The 21,637-nt window shown below is 36.8% G+C and overlaps 1 protein-coding gene and 1 long non-coding RNA gene across 2 annotated transcripts in view; both read right to left on the bottom strand.

Annotated features, from left to right (window-relative positions):
- The window catches only part of LOC127952488 (uncharacterized), a 217,107-nt gene that overhangs the window by 20,162 nt on the left and 175,308 nt on the right, over nt 1-21,637 (bottom strand). The window lies entirely within an intron of this gene.
- On the bottom strand, nt 2,328-5,385 carry LOC127952495 (uncharacterized). Its single transcript, XR_008152969.1, has 2 exons — nt 4,499-5,385; nt 2,328-4,465 (listed from the first exon to the last, which is right to left on the bottom strand). It is a non-coding gene; the product is annotated as an uncharacterized LOC127952495 (long non-coding RNA).

Genomic DNA, 21,637 nt, shown 5'->3' with positions numbered 1-21,637 from the left:
CAGCATAGGGCAACATGACCTCTTCAAGTATTTTAACATATGCAAACTGATCCATGATCCCTGGTATGCGATAAATAGGCCCAACACCATAGTAGGAGAAACATGCCCATATCATGATGCTTGCACCTCCATGTTTCACTGTCTTCACTGTGTACTGTGGCTTGAATTCAGAGTTTGGGGGTCGTCTCACAAACTGCCTGTGTCCCTTGGACCCAAAAAATTTTACTCTCATCAGTCCACAAAATGTTCCTCCATTTCTCTTTAGGCCAGTTGATGTGTTCTTTGGCAAATTGTAACCTCTTCTGCACATGCCTTTTTTTTTAACAGAGGGACTTTGCGGGGGATTCTTGAAAATAGATTAGCTTCACACAGACGTCTTCTAACTGTCACAGTACTTACAGGTAACTCCAGACTGTCTTTGATCATCCTGGAGGTGATCATTGGCTGAGCCTTTGCCATTCTGGTTATTCTTCTATCCATTTTGATGGTTGTCTTCCGTTTTCTTCCACGTCTCTCTGGTTTTGCTCTCCATTTTAAGGCATTGGAGATCATTTTAGCTGAACAGCCTATCATTTTTTGCACCTCTTTATAGGTTTTCCCCTCTCTAATCAACTTTTTAATCAAAGTACGCTGTTCTTCTGAACAATGTCTTGAACGACCCATTTTCCTCAGCTTTCAAATGCATGTTCAACAAGTGTTGGCTTCATCCTTAAATAGGGGCCACCTGATTTACACCTGTTTCTTCACAAAATTGATGGACCTCAGTGATTGAATGCCACACTGCTATTTTTTTGAACACATCCCTTTCAACTAATTCAACTAATTGCTCAATTGCACAGCCTTAAGAGCGTGCATATCATGAATGCTGGGTCTCATTTGTTTTCTGAGAATCTACTGAACCTACTGGTAACTTGTTTGCCACGTAGCAATAAAAAAATATACGAAAAACCTTGATTATTCTGGTTAGTCACATTGTACTGCTATTATTTTGAACAATACTGTATGTGTTTTTACTTTTCTATTTAGGAGAGTCATCTGTAATGTAAGACACCTGAAACAGTGAGATGCATGAAGGACAGCTAATCATCCTGAAGTGCCAAACCACATGTGACCACATGAACACCCACATGTGCTTGAGAACCTGAGGATGAAAGCAGTTCTCATGGCCAGCCGGCTGCTTTTGATATTGAGCACATATTAATACATTGGCTGTAAACAGTTGAAAGGGAGAGGATGTCTTTTGTTTTTATTGCAGTACTGGTGCAAATGTTTGGACACATTACTATTTTTTTGTTTTTGAAAAAAGTATCTTGTGCTCATCAAGCCTCCATTTATTTGATTAAAAATACAGACAAAATCTGTAAAATTGTGACATTTTATTAAAATGTATTATTTTATAAAACTTGGCACAAACTGTATTTTCCTTGTTGAAGAAAGTCAATTAATATACATTCTATTTTTTGACCATTTTTCTCTCGAAATCACAACAAACAGCATCAAAACCTTATTCCACAATACTGGCAATAGTGAATTTTAGGTGAATTTTTAGGTTGAGCATTACCTGCTGAATAAAATATTTTTATAGGACTAAGTGCTTTTCAAACAGTCTGGGAAAAAAATGGACATAGAAGATAGGTGGGTTAATCTATTACAAAGTTTTCTTCCATGATCCCACTCTAGACAGTTTAGATGTGGACTTGCTTGATCAACACTGAGGATTCTTACTGGGGTCTGTCTTGTGAGTTGCATCCTAACAGAGGAAGAGACCGTTCGATGAAGACATTATCAAGTCAGTCAGATAATGCTGTTGTCAAATACTCGAGATCAAATGCTGCGTTCACACCATGGTCTACTTAGATCTGTTCATGTCCTTGAAACTGTGTTTCTATGGCATCACTATCAACACCTAAATGAATCTGCAGCAGTCACATAGAGTTATGTGATACAAGTAGAAGCTCACAGAACATTCGCAGATTACAGATGGTAATTATGAGTTCTACAAGGAGGACATTAATTATTTTTCCAAGTTGGAATCTTGTAATTACGGCAAATACACATGTGATAAATGCACTTATAAACACATGGTTTACTGTAAAAATAAGTGGTGACGTGGGTGATGTCAGGCTTGTCATAGTAATATATAGATCAGTGGTCTACACCTATAGGCCTATCAGTAAGCGTGATCGATTTTTGGATATGGTAAGATTACATTCATTTTAGTTAATTAAATAACACATTTCAGCTATCAGTTTTTTTAGAGTTGTAGGGGAATTTACAGTTAAAACCCAAGGACCAGATATGTCGCAATGAAGACCAGGAGTCAGAGATGAGTTCAATTAATAATAATAATTTTACTTGAAGAAAATAGTTTGCAATTTCATCAGCAGAAGTCAGCTTCAACACTCTCGAAGGAGTTCACAGGCCGCCCCCAGTACAATACAAAATCAACCACAGTTATACCCTGACAGAGGATACTAATTGCGTCAATACATGAGTCAACAAAATTCTGATTGGTTCCAAAACCTAGATAAAACTCTCCAAAGACGTATATCTGATATGCTGGACACTGGCAGTTGATCGTTTGTCCTGGGACTGTCTGAGCTTCTCCCTGTACAGACAGATACTAACACACGTACACAGAGAACTTATCTAAAATTCAAGGCTTTCTAGCACTGGCGAGTGTCTTATCATTACGGTTGGATACACACACATAATATGTGGACATTAATCTTGAGGAGAAGAAATACAGCACACATAAGGTTACACATTTCACTCTTGCTATAACTTGATTAATAGTCAAACAAGAAATCATGTAATAAAATAATTAATATCAGTATGAAGGATATGGCAAATCGGCATCCACTCCTTCAGTCCCCCGTTTTAGATCAATGTGGGGTCTAATACCCCACATCTGGTCTAATAAATGAGGTCAGGTGTAGTTGTGATGCATGGTAAGAATGCAGACTGTTGGTCAACTTAAACATGTGCATACTTAAAATCTCTGGTACTGGCTGACATTTCTAGTAATAAACACATTATTTTGTACAAAATACTTCCCATATACATTCTTATTTCCCATATACATTAATCTACTTACTTAATCCCACAATATCGGCACTTGCACTAGTCTTTCTTCACATAATGTCTTTTCCAGTGAATCATTCTGTGTGTCCCTCTACCTGGAAAAGTGTCCTCACTTTCATCAACATATCTTTGTAAATACCTCTCTTCCTACTACAGCTACTTCACACTTACCCTCTAAAACCAAACATTTATCCAACAGCCTTAAGACTAAATTTGCATATTCATTAACCAGATTTAACAAATCATTAAAGAAAAACGCATACACTATAACCAATTCAAAAAAAAAAAAAAAAAAAATAACCCATAAGAAGGATATTTGTCTTATTTGTTTTCTTTTAACATATCTTATACAACTATGATGAATTTTAGTTAATTTGGTCATATAGTAAAATAAACTCATTACAATAAACGTATATATATTATTCTCTGGAAGCCGGGCTAAATGAATAACCACTGTTATTGCATTCCTGACATATGTCAGACCCTCAGTCACCTCACAGATACCAAATACAGACATTGCTTATAACCTAAATCCCAGTAGAGATACCCTTATTTTATGAAAATCTATCATTTTCCCGATCAATGGTACAATTATAGAGATTGAATATCCATTTTACCCTTTCATTCCAAACTTGGTGTTAAAAACACAAAAATAAACAAACCAAAAATAAGTAAGATCAATATTGAGCCATCTTTAAAAATAAAAATAATCATAATCATTATTTCCTCGAAAACCTAGAGCAGTTCCTAGTTTATTACTTAATAGCCCTTTTATTAAGCTTTACTTTCACCGCAAATCCATTTGCAGTCATCATAGTTCACATGCTGTTTACACATACATGAACCATAAACCTTGTCATTGTTAACACATTTGGTTAAAATTACATTTTAAGTATCGAAGTGTCTAACTTTTAAAATACAACTAACCGATCCACTTATTGTCATGCATGTATTTATTTTATACCATGACATTACTGTTAACCATACTCATTGCCTTATTATTACCTTTTTTTTAAATGCAAATCTTGTCAATTATCATACCATATTACTGTACTCAGACTATATTAGCGACACATTCAGAAGCAAATCCTCAATACTTAGTATAAAGTCAATTTAGTTCTCACTGTTTTGTCAGTGATAAATGCTTACAGGTCAGCTACTTGATCAATGTCTTAAAATCCCTCGTTCATGTTTGTCATTTGGCAGTGATATTAATTTACTCAAAATTATTATAAACTAAAAAAAAGAGCACACAGATTTCCCAATACTATTACTAAATGAACAATACTATTACTTAGTTCTAAACGCCCAAATATTTATTAAAGAGACATCCTCAGTTTCTGTAAATCTGTATTGAAACAGTATACATTATCAAAAAGCCCTGTCAGTGTTCACAATATTAATTTGATTTGACCTGACAGGTGTTCATAAGCAGCTCCATAGAGCATATTACAATTGTTTTGTTCAAACAAAATTTATTATTATTATTTTTTTTGCTGTGCTATTTCAATTAATTCAAACCTCTTGTCATGGATTTGCTCCATTAAGGGGCTATCCACACGTTTTTGTTCAACTTATCTCTGTTCTACATAAACCACTACATAAAGCTTTTGCACTATATTACACAAGCAGGATTCACTGCTTTGTTTTCCCACCAGGCTTCTTTATGTGAGGGTGCTCTCTGGATAATTTGGTTAGTGACGTAGCCAATCTGTCACTGTTTTTCTGCCATCAAGTCTAAAATATTTACCTTCACCATTCAAACAACAAAGTGTTAACTTGTTAAAATTTAGACCCTCATTTAAATTTAGGCATGGATTTTAAACCCATTTTGGACGGCAAACTTAAATTTCACAAATCCAATCATATAAACACTCTTTAACATATTAATCCAGAGAGTGATTTAAATCAGTGTTATAAAAGACAAAACAAGTCATTATTACCAGTAGCAGACAGAGCTGGATAACCAATCCTCTTAAAGCTCGTCCCATGTTTGGCATTGTCTTTTCATTAGTTTTACTCAGAATTATCGACTTCTGTAAAGTAATTTCACTTAACACATCTGTAATGATAAAACACTCATTCCAGAGGTTAGTGACTCAATTGAAACAAAACAGGAACAGAATTGTCCCCCAATAATATATATATAGCCATCCTCATGCATGCACATACTTAACACATTTATATTTTAACAGCTCATATTTAAGGTTTTCCTTTTGGTATTAAATCGGAAGGATTTAAACTCAAACATTGTCTGTGCATTTTACCAAGTTTGTACCTAATCTCTTATCTAATCTCAAAATTTGCCTGTTCATTAATGATTTTTATTTTGAGAAAAATCAGCTGGGTTGTTTTGCTCAAGCACTCTCTTTCTCTCTCTCTTACTGTGCAAAATATTATTTATTTATTTATTTTGACAATTTTTGCCAAACTTTAACTTAGACTATAATATAAAATTCATTACAACATATAACCCTAAATTATTCAAATAAGTTAAAAATGTCAAAGTTTCTAGATCTAAAATCTCAGTTTAAACTGTTTAAAATACATAATGCTAGGAACATTTCTTTAAAATTATTTTTACCTTACATGCTTAATTCCCTTAACCTTTGTTATCTAAACCATCTCTTGATTAAGCAGAAGCAGTCTTCATTTTTAGCCACCACCATATCTTGTTATCATCTTGTGTCATGCCTAATGACCTGCATGAGTAAAGACTATGATATAGACATATTAGTTCAATATCATTTTAGCCTCATAAGAAATTTTTGTCTCAAAATAATGGCTGTCATCACATGGTCTCAGATGGTTCTTGAAAGCCCATTGCCACTAACTTTTTATAAATAAGCTCCTTGTCCTCAGGGTGTGATCCCCTGGCATAGTTGCATCAAGTTGTGGACGCAATCAGTCAAGGAATGCGGTTGCTGGTGATCAAGTCTGGAGGAGCTCACATTTTGAGGCAGATTGCTGTACTTCATACAGTTCCCCTCTTAATGATGCTCTAGGCCTATCAAGCATCCGCTCAACTCCACTACCATCTCACATATAACACCTCCCTTCAGGGCAGGTGCCCAGTGGCGGTGACCCCCTGCCTTAGGTTGTCCCCTATTGGCCAGAAGAGGATCTTACCCGTCATTGAGAAATCACCTCATGCACACTGGTAACCACTCTTTCCCGTTGCAACATCCTCGACAGTCTTCTTCCAGAATCCAGTATTTCCTGCAGCTTAGGAAAGGTGCACTCAAGAACCATGAGAGCCATTGACAGCACCTACTAGTGTTAAAACATTGAAAAAGGTTAATCAAACTAATATTTAATCGCTAAACTCAATTGGATACCTCCAAACTATCATGCTGAGATTACTCAGTGAATTTATTTTTCACACCAGTCCATTCATTGTAATTTTCTGTTGCTTCTGTAGCTGCAGCCATCACAGTTTTTTTTTTCACTAACCCAGAATTCTGTTCAGTATTCCTTGTCAGGACTTTCAACAATTATATAGGAACTGGAACAGGTCTTATGATATTATTCTTTGTCATTTAAACCTTCTATGCACAGAGAATCAGATTAAATCATCACTCAGTTACTTCTGGGATTATTTTTAACAAATCGGCACATACATTTATAAATGTTTATTTCTCAGGTTCTTTCTAAGTTTAAAGCCAATCAAGTTTTTGTTTTAACATTACAATCAGAATTAAAGCTCAGACTGATCATTCTTTAAATTAATTCAGAGAATATATATATATTTTTAAAGTCAGAGCTTCAGAGCCAAACTGTTTACAGCATTTGCTCTCTTCGGTTTCATTATTTCTATCAGGGCTGACCAGGTTACCTAATTTGTCTGTCATATTTCTATCATAAACCAAAAACATATTGAGGCGGCGATCTTACCAACAGCACTTGACTTCTGCGTGATGAAATTGCAAAGTATATTCCAGAATTTCCATATACTGGTCCAATCCAATCAGGGTCATGAAAACTACATTTTAGCTCTTTTGGGGTTGTTCCTGAGGCATCTCAGATCAATCAATACTTTCCCTTTGCATATATCCCTATATTTTTATAGGTGCACATATGAATTATCACTATTTATTTTTAAACACTAATTTTGGACACTCTTTTCCCTAACCACTGACCTGGCCTATTTCTAAGCTCAGGGCGCCCCTGTCTGTAATGGTGGGTGATCGAGAGTTGGAAGAGCGAGATACGACTAGAACCCCCGTCTAGCGTCTTACATTCTTCTCGGGATTTCCCATACCCCTACTTTGGCTTCCCTGGCCGTAAATGCACTGCCCTTTATGGCCTCTCGTGCTTTTCGGCTCTCTGTGCTTGACCCAGCACTGCCTATTTACGGCCCTATGTGTCCCTTGTCCCTCGGTGCTTGACCCAGCACTGTCCTTTACGGAGTTGTCACACAAAATGTTATTTTACCCTTGCTTCTAGAAAATCCTCAATCCGCTTAACAGTTTTGTGTTGCCTGTAAACATTTAATTTCAAGGTACACTAAAGTTTCACTTTTACCATAAATGGTGTTTACATGGATCGCAGTTTACCAGTACGAACCCAGAGTTTGGTAAACAGGCCAATTAAAACAATTAAATATTAACTTAAAACTAAAACGAAATAAAAATTAATCCGAGATCAATTAGAACAATTATTGTTTTATTATATATATATATATATATATATATATATATATATATATATATATATATATATATATATATATATATATATATATATATATATAGACGGTTTCATCGGGCGCACGCGCCTGGAACTAAGTTAACTTCCGGTTTGTGTATATCGATCTGGCTGCAGTGCCTTCTACAAACGCATTTAAAGTTAAGGTGATCAGTAGACTTAAGTTGGGCTCAGGTGGTTGTGCTGCGGGAAGCGTTTCCCATACATTTATTTATTTTTGGAGACTCGCCACGATTTTAAAACTGATCGATTTTCAAAAAGGCTTCGTTGAATAAACATGAGTAATGTTACGTACTGTACGTTTAATAATAATAATAATTCCTTACATTTATATGTTTAAATATCAAAACGAGGCACAGGTGTTTTTATATCGCTGTATTTCTGAAGGAAGACTTGCATGTTATATGCCTAATAAAGCAGCGTGTGAGCGTACCAGCTCTGCTTTGTATACAGCTGTTACTGGGGAAACCTCTATTTCTCGCGCTTTATGTATATGCTTTAAAACATCTCCTGCTGGCAAATAATGAATTTGCATTTTCATTAAGTCCGCCTGATCCATGCAGCAAACATATTTTGTTTGTTATCAAAAAACATCTACTCTAGAGGGACTTGGCTGTTGTTATTGATTCTATTTTGAAGTCTACCGGAAGTTAAGTTAGGTCCACAAAAGCGCTCACGCGCATTAACGTTTGTTTATGTTGTTGCCGTTGAAACCGTCTATAACAACAGTTATTATCCACTACTTGGCCGTGTTTGGATGTTTGGATATGAAAAGGGATCGACCAATCATTTTTTCATATTGTCCTGGCCACGCCTACCTGTATTTACTCGCTTTACGCCTGCTGTAGTTCATTTGGATTTCTATGTTTCTGCAAGTACTCCTCGCTGCAGACTTCGGATTGCAGTATTGGAAAGGAGTGGATGTTTTTTTTTTTTTTGCCCAGGCCATTTGTTCGAGGCATTTGACTGCAGAGAGTTACCGAAGAAACATTCGTTCAGAAAATGAAGCATCCAACTGTACTGAATCTGACAGCATCACCGTGAGTAATCAGTTTCAGAACGCTTTGTCAAATGGTTTGTATGTTTTTTTTTTATATTATTATTTTATAACCATGGTCCGTTGATACGTTTGATATTTCTTCCTATCGGATGATGTTAGAAATTCATAGCAGTGGCCTTTTACATTACCCCTTAAAAAAAGTGATAATTTGGACAGAGGGTCAGAATAGGGTTGAAAATAATAATAAGGGTTTGTTTTGTCAATATCAATATTTAAGTGAACCTCAAGGAATGTAATTACAATAAAAAAGATATATACGGGTCATTACAATTTAAAAGATGCGATTCTAATCAACCAATCAACATGGTGAAAGAGAGAGGCCTGGCCTTTTTTGAATATTAAATGAGAAGCTTTTACGTTGTTCCCATCAGGCCGATCACATCAAGAACTGTAACAACTATTATTTACATTATATTACATTACATTTACATTTAGTCATTTAGCGGATTTAGTCATTTAGTAGACGCTTTTATCCAAAGCGACTTACAAATGAGGACAATAGAAGCGATCAAAATCAACAAAAGAGCAATGATATACAAGTTCTATGACATGGACATGTCTCAGTTAGCTTAACGCAGGACACATAGCAGGGGCTTTTAAATAATATAATAAATAAAAAGAAAACCGATTGAATAAAAAAAATTAGAGGCTCATGTTAGAGTTTTTTTTTTGTGCTTTTGGTGATTGTAATAAAAAAAGAAAACAAGTATACAAAAAGATTAGAAAGCTAGTTAGACTAGAAAAAAATCTATTAGTAAAAAAACTAATTAAAGGGATCACCCAAAACTGCAAAAAAAAAAAACATATATATAATTATAACAATAATAATGTGTGATTAATTAATTGCCACACTGATTAGATTCAACATTTTTATCGATTTACTGCTCTAGCAGAAATACTCCATATGCTATAAGGTTCTGTGACTTATAAATGAGATAGAAAAGCAGGCCGTCCTATCAGAAGCCAGCCCGCCGGTGTAGCATTCGATTCTGTTCCCCTCGGAATGTCTGTTCCACTTTACGCAAACATACTACAATTCTTGCGTAGTTGCCGAGTTACTATACGTACGATCAGAACTAGCGTGCGCAAGAAGCACGACTGGATGTACGGCAAGTCAAATGGTTCAAAATACCTTCCAAATTCTAAACTTGAAAATAGTTTTAAGACGAGAGGTTTTTCAACTTGAAATTTATTTCCTTGTTTTGTTTTTCAATCAGATTTATTATCACAATGTGGTGCTTGAGGCTTTGGCTATTCTGTTTTATACTGTCGTATTAATTTATGCTCATTTATTTTAATATATGCCTTGCTGTTGTTGTCATAATTCATAGTGACCTTTTTCCCCTTTATTCAAAAAACTGTAAACCTGGTTAACAGACTCTGTGCCTTGGTCAGAAAGAATGATCTTTGTTGCCCCAAACCTGTGAAATAAATTAATGCAGTACACAATGCAGTACGCTTCATATTTAGTCAGAATAGCACAGGCTATTTTGTGTAATGGTCAATAATTTGACGAGGAGTGAGGCCAGGTGTAGTGATTGAAGATGAGCTGCACCTGCGCCCCACCGCCGGTATTGAGTCCCACGTAGGAGATGGAAGGATATAAAACTGGAGCGACGACCGTGAAGGACGAGAGAGGACCAGGCCTGGCACATTATTTTATGTTTTGGCTTTTATTTGTGTGCTGTTTTGTGTTTATTTTTGATTATTAAAATGTTTTTGATTGTGCGCCGGTTCCCGCCTCCTTCTTCCCAATGATTATGGAGATTTTATCGTTACACTCACTTTACTATGAGAAAACGTGTCAGTGTAGAGACGTTATTACTTAAAGGGGGGGGGTGAAATGCTATTTCCTGCATACTGAGTTTTTTACACTGTAAAAGAGTTGGATTCCCATGCTAAACATGGACAAAGTTTCAAAAATTAAGTTGTACATTTGAAGGAGTATTTTTGTTCCCAAAATACTCCTTCCGGTTTGTCACAAGTTTCGGAAAGTTTTTTTCGAGTATGGCTCTGTGTGACGTTAGATGGAGCGGAATTTCCTTATATGGGTGCTGACGCACTTCTGCCGGAAGAGCGCGCGCTCCTGTATAGCGAGGCTGAGCAGCACAGACATTTCACTGATCAGAGCGATTCACTGATCAGAGCGAGAGCGTCGCGAAAAGTCACAAAAGAAGTGTGTTTTTGGTTGCCAGGGTAAGACAACCCTGCACAGATTACCAAAAAAAAAAAAAACAGCATTAAGGGACCAGTGGATGGAGTTTATTTTTACAGAGCATCAACGGAGTTGTGCAAGTGTTTTTGTTTGTTCCCTGCATTTCGAAGATGCTTGTTCACAAGGCCCAGTTTGACGACGGATTTGCGTATCGTTTATTTCTTAAGGATGATGCAATCCCAAGGAAAAAGGGTCACGATCGTGTGTTGGAACCGCAGGCAGTGAGTAAAACTGCTTCAAATATCTCTGCCTCCTTGTTAGTGCGTCCCCTCCCATGCCGAGACCCGGGTTCGAGCCCCGCTCGGAGCGAGTCGTTGCTGCTGCTGCTTTCGTTCAGTTTCAGCCTCTGGATCTGATTCTGGATCATAAATAAACGTCTGAATCTGACTGTAAGCCATGGTTTGTTTTGGATGATGGGTTTTCCCTCACGATAATGTCACAGCTTCCACATGCTCTCAACTCAAAAGCCTATTCGCGCTCGTGATTCTTTAGCTCCGCCCACACGTCACGCCTCCAGTCGGTCGTGTTTTTCCGGCAAAAATCGGTACAGACTATCTTTCTCTTATGAATATAATAAAACTAAAGACTTTTTGGATTTATGAAGGATGCAGTACTACTCTATATGTACTCAAGATTAACAGGATATTGAGTGAAAACGAGCATTTCACCCCCCCTTTAAAGTACTTCGCTTACCATCAACTTGGAAACTGGAGGAACATCTGCAAATTAAATATTTCTCCTCTTTTTTTTTTTTTAAGACAAATGGATAAACACCTTGAGTTTTGTAATTTAGAATTTCCTCAAATAGTTTTGACCTATATGAGGCACTATATTCCACTGTTATCAGTAACAAAGGTAAACAGATTAATCAAATATAATATTAGTTAAAATGTTGTTGCTCTATATCCCCCTTCCTCAAATTTTCCCCTGGAGGTCCAATGCACTGCAGAGTTTGGCTCAAACCCTGATCAAAGTCACCCGCCTGTGATTTTCTAATGATCCCAAAGACATTGATTAGCATGCTCAGGTGTGTTTGATTAAAGTTAGAGCCAAACTCGGCAGGAAAGTGCATCTCGAGGTCCAGATTTGAGGATCCCTGCTCTATATGGAAATAGTTATATAATACCCTGAGTTTGGACGTCAACACGGACAGATTACGCTAATTTGCAATGGAAAAATTAAACTGCAAAAACTTGGACATAAGACAAAAATAAAGGAACAATTGCAAGATGAATAAAAAACAATAAATGGGAGTCTGAGAACTATTTTACTATGCTGCAGTGTAGCAAGAGATTTGTCCCTTTTTGCTTTCCTTACATCCAGGTGTGTTTGGTGTATTTGCATGCAGTAGTGTTGCCAAATCCGCAGAATTTAGGCTACTTTGGGGAAATGTCTGATAAACTATTTGGTTGGGTTTATTACACGGGCCAGGCAACCGGAGGGGAAACAGGAATTCCAAAGGGGAACAGAATCGACTGCTACACCCCCCAAAAAATCTTAAAAATCATATCTTTTTTTTTTAATCTTCATTGATGTTGCTCATATGTACTCGTAATATTTTCTTCAGTTGGTCAACAGTATCCTTTCGAGTCCTTTATTCTTGTTATTGCTTTTATTTGATACTGGTATACTAATCTTACATATTTCCTTATTTGTTTAGTTTTTAGGGCTGGACGATTAATCGAAAAGTAATCGAAACTGAAATTCAAAACCTCTAACCGACGTAATTTTCTCATGCCGGTTATTTAGGTTTTTTAATCCTGTTAATACTTCCCCATTAAAAAATACTACCGTGTGTGTAGCCACATGACTCTGCCCCATCCAGTCAGTGGCATAAAAGCAAAACACGTAGTGTAGTAACACACATAGTGATGGCGCGCGAGCCTTGAGCCTTGCGTCTTCACTAAGCTTTGTCAGTTGTGTTTGTTTTATGGTTTGGACATTCAAGAGATTAGACTATCGTATAGGGTTGTCTCGATAGTCTATAAATCTTTTAATCGCACAATAAAAAAAAATTAGCTCGATAATATTTTCGGCCCCGATAATTTTTGTTCTATTTTCTCATGATGTGATGTGGGGTTAGTCTGGAGCGCAGGCTGTGGACAGCCCCAGAGACAATTTATAAAAGGACTTTGACAGCCCACAGTAGAAAAACACCCTTTCCGATGGCACAGATGTCTGGGAATAAAGAGAAAACGTCTCGCTAGAGTGACCAGCTTTGGGAAGCGCCTTGTCAGTGCTGTCCTGTGATTTATCACTAAAATAGCTTAGAATCTCAAAAAGCATATATTTCTACTTTTGAAGGACATTTTTCTATTTTATTTTTATTTATCTCTTACACCGAGCAATAATCTGTAAGAAATGTTATAAACATGGATAAAATAACTGCTGATAGTGAGCTATGATGTTAGATTGCTCTTTCAATAGGAAAAAATATCCCACCTTTAATATCCAATCATATTTACAGTACAAACCTTGTCAGTGAACTATGAGGGCAAAAAAACAAAACAGAAACAAAATCATCTTTCATTAATCATATTCGAGGTAAAATGTTCAATTAATCAAGGTTTTGATTTTAGGCCATAATCGTCCAGCCCTACTAGTTCTCTTTTCTTCTTTTTCTTGCGTTATTTTTTCCCTTTTATTACATCATGTTGTTTATCCTTGTGTTGTGCCGAGTTGTGTTTTGTTGTCTTGAGTGGTGTGTTGTGTGTTCTTGTGTGTTTGTGCTGTGTTTTCCCTCCAGTACTGGGGCCCGTTTCACGAAGGAGGTTTAACCAACTCTGAGTTTAAACTTGAACTCTGAGTTGACTTACCCTGAGATAAGAGTTTTCAGTTACAGAACAGCTGAAATGAGTTGGTTTAATAAACTCTAAATTGACTGACATATTCTATTTAATGTGTAAAAGTAGCAATTGTTTGCAACAGGCTAAGTGTAAATAATAATTAGATGCTAGTTATACTTTATACTGGCAGATACATTTGCACCACACAAAAGTATTGTTATACATTAACAGGATGCAATAATAACAGATTGTAAGTTATTATATTTACTACAATTATAAATAGTTGTATTATTATTAAACACTTGTTTAATTTACTTCCACTTCACACTTTACTTCCACTATTAGAACATTGTGTTCATTTTTATTGAAAATAAATTCTAATGTGACATGTGATGGGAAAAGTGAGAAGAACGAGCTCGGCAAAAGCCGGACTCTAACCCAATCAAGTTTTCCGTGCCCAAAACATTACTGCCTACACCATTGAAGCCGTTATTCCAAACTGTCCTCCAACCAATACGCTTGTATAGGTCGTTTGTCCAAATCCCTGAAATATGACCCGTCAGAGCTTATAATTTTTTTATATTTGTAACTGGGGGGAAAAAAAGAAGAAAAAAAAAAACACTTAGTAAGAATAGCATTTTTCCAGCGTGCATTAATGAAGTGTTTAAAAAGGGGTAGGAGACCAAAAGAAACTCTGGTTTACCGAAGAAAACCTGCTTCTGACCAGGTTAGGTTCATAGAGTAAGTTACTATGGTAACTGACTCTTTGAATATACAGTAAGTTAGCTCTCTTTCAGAAACGGGCTTGACTTACCCTGCTTTTTCAGGTTTGACAAACCTCCCATTCTGAATATATATATATATATATATATATATATATATATATATATATATATATATATATATATATATATATATATAATATAAAATAAAAATAAATATATATAAAATATTAAATTAGGGACGTGACCATGTTTTGCTTAAGTGTTTATTTCTTTAATTTCTAATGCAACCTTTTCACACCACAGACTGAACAAAATTAATTGGTTGGTAATTAGCCAATGGCTAATAAATTCTCAGATTTTACTCACCAGTGTGTGAGTTGGAGGTTAAAAATAAGTTTACCACAGCTATATGTAGAGTTGTTCCGATTCCGATACTAGTATTGGAAATATCTCCGATACCACAACAAATTCTGGCATCGGCGAGTACATGAACTCATGTACCGATCCGATACCATTTTCTTAAACAAGACCTAGTTATGAGCGCTAGCTTTGCCTAACCGCAGCACGGTTCTACTTCGCTGCTCAGAAAGCATTGCAAACACAGGAAGTTGTGCTGTGTTGCCACAAGCAACCCCTGTTTAGAGCAGCGAAGAAGAAATGAAGACGCGTTAGCAGCACTGATCTTTATATGACTGGATCGCTCATCGCGTTCTAAACTGCCAACAGACAGTGAAGCCGCTTCTATATTATAGATCAGTGGTTAGCAGTATGTCTCTGTAGTACCGGTAGTTACTGACTCCCGAGTATATTCGGTACCCGCAGCTGCGTTCAGTCGCTTCTGTGTTAGTCAAAGCACAGGGCTCCAGACAGTAGCGGAATATATACTAGTGTCTGTGAATATTAAACTGCAAAATACTATTTAAATATTACTCCTGTAATTTCTACATCTCTGTGGGTGACGGGCGCAGATGCACAGGAGCTCGCTGTTTTGTAGTCTCTGCTGTGTGTCACTATATGAGGACATGAACACATAAACCGTTACTTCATGAGAATTTACTGTTTCATTTGAGAAAACTGTCATATCATAAACACAGACACTCAAAGATCTTCATGGCAGCCCATTAAAATAAATGTTTGGTTTAACATGAGTAAATTGACAATATATTAAGCTACTGTTGTAGCCTATGTAGTAATAATAATAATACGTCTCTATTAATAATAATAATTATGCCTAGACGGTTGCTTGTTTTTAACTTGTTTTGTTGTGAAGAGATTATCTTATTAATATATCATTTTTTTATATTCCTAGACTTATTTGTTGCAGTTTTTTATACAGTTATATTGTAAAACTAAAATACCTTTTTTAGTTTGAGTTGTTAGATTTTTGCCTGCATTTGAAGTTCTTTTTCACCTAAGAAAATAAATAATACTGTCAAATTCATGTCAGATAATAAAAAACTGTAATGAATACAGTAGTTCACCATGTATTTGTTCATGTCTTATTAAGGGATCAGTCTGAAACACACCATAAAATAATTCTAGCAATTTACACAGGGCTAGTAGAATATACAGCTGTATACAGATACACACCCAGGTATCGGATCAGTACTCGGTATCGGCCGATACCCTGAGCCCAGGTATCGAATCGGTATCGGGAAGAGAAAAAGGGTATCGGAACATCTCTAGATATATGTTAACTCGCCGAACACTCTCTGACAGAGCACTTCAGAGTTTCACTCTCCGTCAGGCGATCTGTGTTTTTTTCTTCAGTTCATCTCAATGAATATGCAGCTGTGTTTAATGTACCGTAGTGTGAACTCTAGTGTGAAGGCGCATACATCGCCTTCACTTTCTCTCACACACACACACAGAGACTGAGAGAGAGAGGGCATTGACGCGCTACATTTAAACAATATTTTTTGTTGTATTTTCCTGTCAAAATAGTGGCGTTCCTATCTAAGTCTTAAGCTTTTAAGAACAGTTGTGTTTTCCGATAGCATTAGTGTGTGGACTTAATACGCAAATGGCAATCTCATTGGCTGGTTTTGATTTCAGCAAATCAGTTCCAGCGAATGCACAAAACCCATTCATCCTTAGTAATCTTTAGTGAGATTTATAGTTCTTCTTATTAGAATTTGTATCAATATTATCTTATTATTTTTGTTAGCCCCCCCCCCCCCCACCTTTTTTTTACAGAATCACTGAATGACAAAAAAGCATCACCACCATTACAGTTAAAATTACTAATATGCATTTAAACATGGTTATCAAGTTTACTTCTAATTACTAATGTTCTAATTGTATATCAGTCTGGTGAGTAAACTAAAATATTTACTAGCCAATGGCGATTAAATTGCCAAGAGGGTCTGTAGACGGTTGTTAATTGTGGTCACCTGGCCCCCGTTTACTTTTCTCCCTTTATATTGTTCCGTTTCTTCCTCTTGTGTTGGCTGGTTTGTCTTGTGCTCTAGAAACAGTTACTGATTTTCTGCTCTTGTTTTCCAGTCTTGCCCTGTTATTTGCTACAATTGTGTGTGTCCTTGAAATAGTTTTTGTTTTGAATCTTTTTTTTCTTTGATCTTCAATGATATTGCTCACTTTTACTCGTAATTTTTTCTTTAGTTGTTCATCAGTATCCTTTCTAGCCTTGTATTCTCGTTATTGCTTTGATTTGATACTGGTAGTCTAATCTTAGATATTACCTTATTTGTGTAGTTTTTCTTCTTTTTCGTTTGGTGTTTTTTCTCTTTTATTACATCATGTTTTTTGTCCTTGTGTTGTGCCAAGTTGTTTTGTTGTCTTGAGTGGTGTCTTGTTGTGTGTTCTTGTGTATTTGTGCTGTGTTTTCCCTGCAGCCCTGCTCTACCAGCCTGACGCCTGAATCACAAATACTCTATTTGCAGTATATGTAGTCAATCAAATAGGCCTGGGTGAAAAATCGATTGAATTAATTAATTTGAATTTTTTGTTACGGGCGATTTAAAAAACTAAGTAAATCGAGTTTTTGTGTAATGGTGCATTTTTGGCTCCCCGGATCTTCCGTAGCGTTAGTTTCACATGGCAGTATGGTAAGCGACAACAACAACATCATAGCACACACGAAACAGCAAGCGACAACATGGCTACTGGTGAGAGTTAGAAGTTTGTTCCCAAGAAAGGAATAAAATCATCTGTTGTTTGGAACTGGTATGGGTTTGCTGCTACAGACGTGGAGCAGGAGACCCCACGCTGCAACATTTCCCTAAAGCCCATCGCAGTCAAAGGCAGCAGCACCACAAACCTATTCCAACACCTGAAACAGAGACATCCAGGCGAATATGAAAATGGGGGTTACATTTCTCTTGCTTTTGATTAAATAAAAGCAAAATTTGCTTTAAGTTGTCTGCCGTTTGTACTTATTGCTTTCCTTAAGTAGGGGGGAAAATCTGGAAAAAATAGGAAATCGAATTTAAAAAAATACAATCGGAGATTTTATTTTTAGGCCATATTGCCCAGCCCTGCGATCAAACTTATTAGAAGCACTTTTGGATGTAGAAAAACAAAGTTCTTTAAAGATAACGTATGAATGCTCCAATCCAGGGGTCTGGGGTTCTTGTCAAATGACAAACTCAATGAGACCCCCCCCCCCCCCCAAATAAGATACAGTTGTTTAAAAAAGAAAGTGTGAATGCTCCAATCCAGGGGTGGCAACCCTTTTTTGTGTGGGGTTCTACTGTTCAAATGACAAAATCAATGAGATCTGACCCCCCCCCCCCCCCCCCCCCAATAAAACTTGTGGGGACCAACACATTTATCAATATATTCAATTAATCTAATAATTAAATAAAAAATTTCAATTATGATATTCTTCAATTATTACATTATGTTGAAAGCACCAGGTCGTGGTCTGGAAAAGTCCACGAGCCTGGACTCAAACTCAGGACAAACAAAATGCATTTTGTACCACGCTGCTCAAAATGTTATCGGAGGTGACAGCTGTCACTCTGTGAAAACATTTAACGATTGACTGCACTAGTAGAAATACTCCATATTCTATACTCTTTGGTGACTTATTACAGCTTCTGTCCTCTGTGTTCAGTTTCCTGCAGGATCGCTGTCTTGGATGGTGATGTTGAGTGGTGTCCCTCCACACCATATCTACAGGAAGGGACCAAGGTATCCGGTGGTGTGATGCTCTCACTCACCCTTGCACAGCTGAGTCACTCTTACCATAACGAATACCTGCTTTATATCTCTCACTGACAGTAAAGATCAATAGTGAAGCTTCGCTCTGTGGGTGACAGTTGGGGTCCAGTTCAGGTTCTCGCTGGAGGCAATCTTTGTCTGTTTTGTCTTTGGTTAATGTTTCTTTCTTTGTCTTGTCTTTACACATTGCTTTGTCTTTGTGTCTTCCGTGTGTTCCAACTCCTATTTTCCCTTGGTCACGGCCTCTTGTTTAATCCTTGTCTTGTTCCCATTATATTAATTGTGGTCACCTGGCCCCTGTTTACTTTCCTTCCTTCATTTTGTTCTGTTTCTTCCTCTTGTTTTGGCTGGTTTGTCTTGTGCACTTGACACAGTTATTGACGTGCTTCTCTGTTTTCCAGTCTTGCCCTATTATTTGCTGCGATTGTGTGTCCTTTTTTTGCTTTTGATTTTCTCTTTTGTTTTTTTATTGATTTTCATTGATGTTGCTAATGTTTAGTCACAATTTTTTCTTTAGCTGTTCTTCAGTATCCTTTCTAGACTTGTATTCTCGTTATTGCTTTTATTTGATACTGGTAGTCTAATCTTACATATTTTCTTTTTTGTGTAGTTTTTCATTTCTTCTTTTTCTTGCTCTATTTTTTCCCTTTTATTATGTCTTGTTGTGTCTCCTTGTGTTGTGCTGAGTTGTGTTTTGTTGTTTTGAGTGGTGTGTTGTTGTGTGTTCTTGTGTGTTTGTGCTGTGTTTTCACTCCAGTCCTGCTCTACCAGCCTGACACCTGTATCACAAATAGTCTGTTTGCAGTATGTAGTCGAACAAACATATTATATGCATTTTTCGATGTAGAAGAACAAAGTTCTTAAAAAAATTAAGTGTGAATGCTCTGATCCAGGGGTGCTCTCCCTTTTTTGTCTGGGGTTCAACTTTTCAAATGACAAACTCAATGAGATCTACCCCCCCCCCCCCCAAATAAAGTGTTTGGGGACCAACACATTTCTCTATATATTCAATTAATCTAATAATTAAATGAAAAAAGTTCAATTATGATATTCTTCAATTTTAACATTACGTTGAAAGCACCAGGGTGTGGTCTGGAAAGGTTCACGAGCATGGACTCAAACTCAGGACAAACAAAGCGCAACTGTGTTTTGTATCACGCTGCCAAAAAATGTTATCGGAGGTGACAGCTGTCACTCAGTGAAAAAATGTCAACGATTGAATGCCCTACTAGAAATACTCCATACTCTGTACTCCTTTGTGACCTTTTACAGCTTCACTCCTCTGTGTTCAGTTTCCTGTGGGATTGCGGTCTTGGATGGTGATGCCGAGTGGTGTCCCTCTACACCCTATCTATGGGAAGGAACCAAGGTGTCCGGTGGTGTGATGCTCTCGCTCACCCTTGCTCAGCTGAGTCGCTCTTACCATAGCGAATACCTGCTTTATATCTCTCACTGACAGTGAAGATCAATGGTGAAGCTTCGATCGGTGGGTGACGGTTGGGGTCCAGTTCAGGTTCTCGCAGGAGGCAATCTTTGTCTGTTTTGTCTTTGATTTATGTTTCTTTCTTTGTCACTTCTTTACATGTTGCTTTGTCTTTGTGTCTTTGTGTGTTCAAACTCCTTTCTTCCCTTGGTCATGCTCTCTTGTTTATTCCCTGTCTTGTTCTCATTTCATCAATTGTGGTCACCTGGCCTCTGTTTACTTTCCTCCATTTATATTGTTCCGTTTCTTCCTCTTGTGTTTGCTGGTTTGTCTTGTTTTTGAGTTAATGACTTGCTGCTCTGTTTTCCACTCTTGCCCTGTTATTTGCTGCGATTGTGTGTCCATGTTGTAGTTTTTGCTTTTGATTTCTCTTTAGTTTTTTTATTGACTTTCATTGATGTTGCTAATATTTACTCATAATGTTTTCTTTTTCTGTTCATAAGTATCCTTTCTAGTCTTGTATTATCATTATAGCTTTTATTTAAAACTGGTAGTCTAATCTTACATATTTCCTTATGTGTGTAGTTTTTCATTTCTTCTTTCTCTTGCTCTATTTTTTCCCTTTTATTTTGTCATGTTGTTTCTCCTTGTGTTGTGCCGGGTTGTGTTTTGTTGTCTTGAGTGGTGTCTTGTTTTGTGTTCTTGTGTGTTTGTGCTGTGTTTTCCCTCCAGTCCTGCTCTAACAGCCTGATGCCTGTGTCACAAATACTCTGTTTGCAGTATGTTTGTAGTCAATCAAACATATTAGATTCACTTGTGGATGTAGAAAAACAAAGTTCTTTAAAGATAAAGTGTAAATGCTCTAATCCAGGGGTGCCCACCCTTTATCTTCTGGGGTTCTTGTCAAATGACAAACTCAATGAGATCTACCCCCCCCCCCCCCCCACCAATTATAACTTGTGGGGACCAACACATATATCTATATATTAAATTAATCTAATAATTAAATAAAAAATGCTCAATTATGATATTCTTACATTTTAACATTACTTTGAAAGCACCAGGGTGTGATCTGGAAAGGTCCACGAGCCTGGACTCAAACTCAGGACAAACAAAGCGCAACTGCGTTTTGTACCACACTTCCCAAAATGTTATCGGAGGTGACAGCTGTCACTCTGAAAAATTTTAAAGATTGACTGCCCTACTAGAAATACTCCATAATCTATAGTGTTTGGTGACTTATTACAGCTTCACTCCACTGTGTTGAGTTTCCTGCGGGATCGCTGTCTTGGATGGTGATGTTGAGTAGTGTCCCTCCACACCATATCTATGGGAAGGAACCAAGGTGTTATAACTCTTATTTAAAAGTGGTAGTCTATTCTTACATATTTTCTTATTTGTGTAGTTTTTCATTTCTTCTTTTCTCTTTCTTAATTTTTTCCCTTTTATTAT

The sequence above is a fragment of the Carassius gibelio genome, chromosome B3 (genome assembly GCF_023724105.1).
Source record: "Carassius gibelio isolate Cgi1373 ecotype wild population from Czech Republic chromosome B3, carGib1.2-hapl.c, whole genome shotgun sequence".
Classification (NCBI taxonomy): domain Eukaryota; kingdom Metazoa; phylum Chordata; class Actinopteri; order Cypriniformes; family Cyprinidae; genus Carassius; species Carassius gibelio.
Note: the sequence above shows the minus strand (reverse complement) of the source record. Positions and strands in the feature narration are given on the sequence as shown.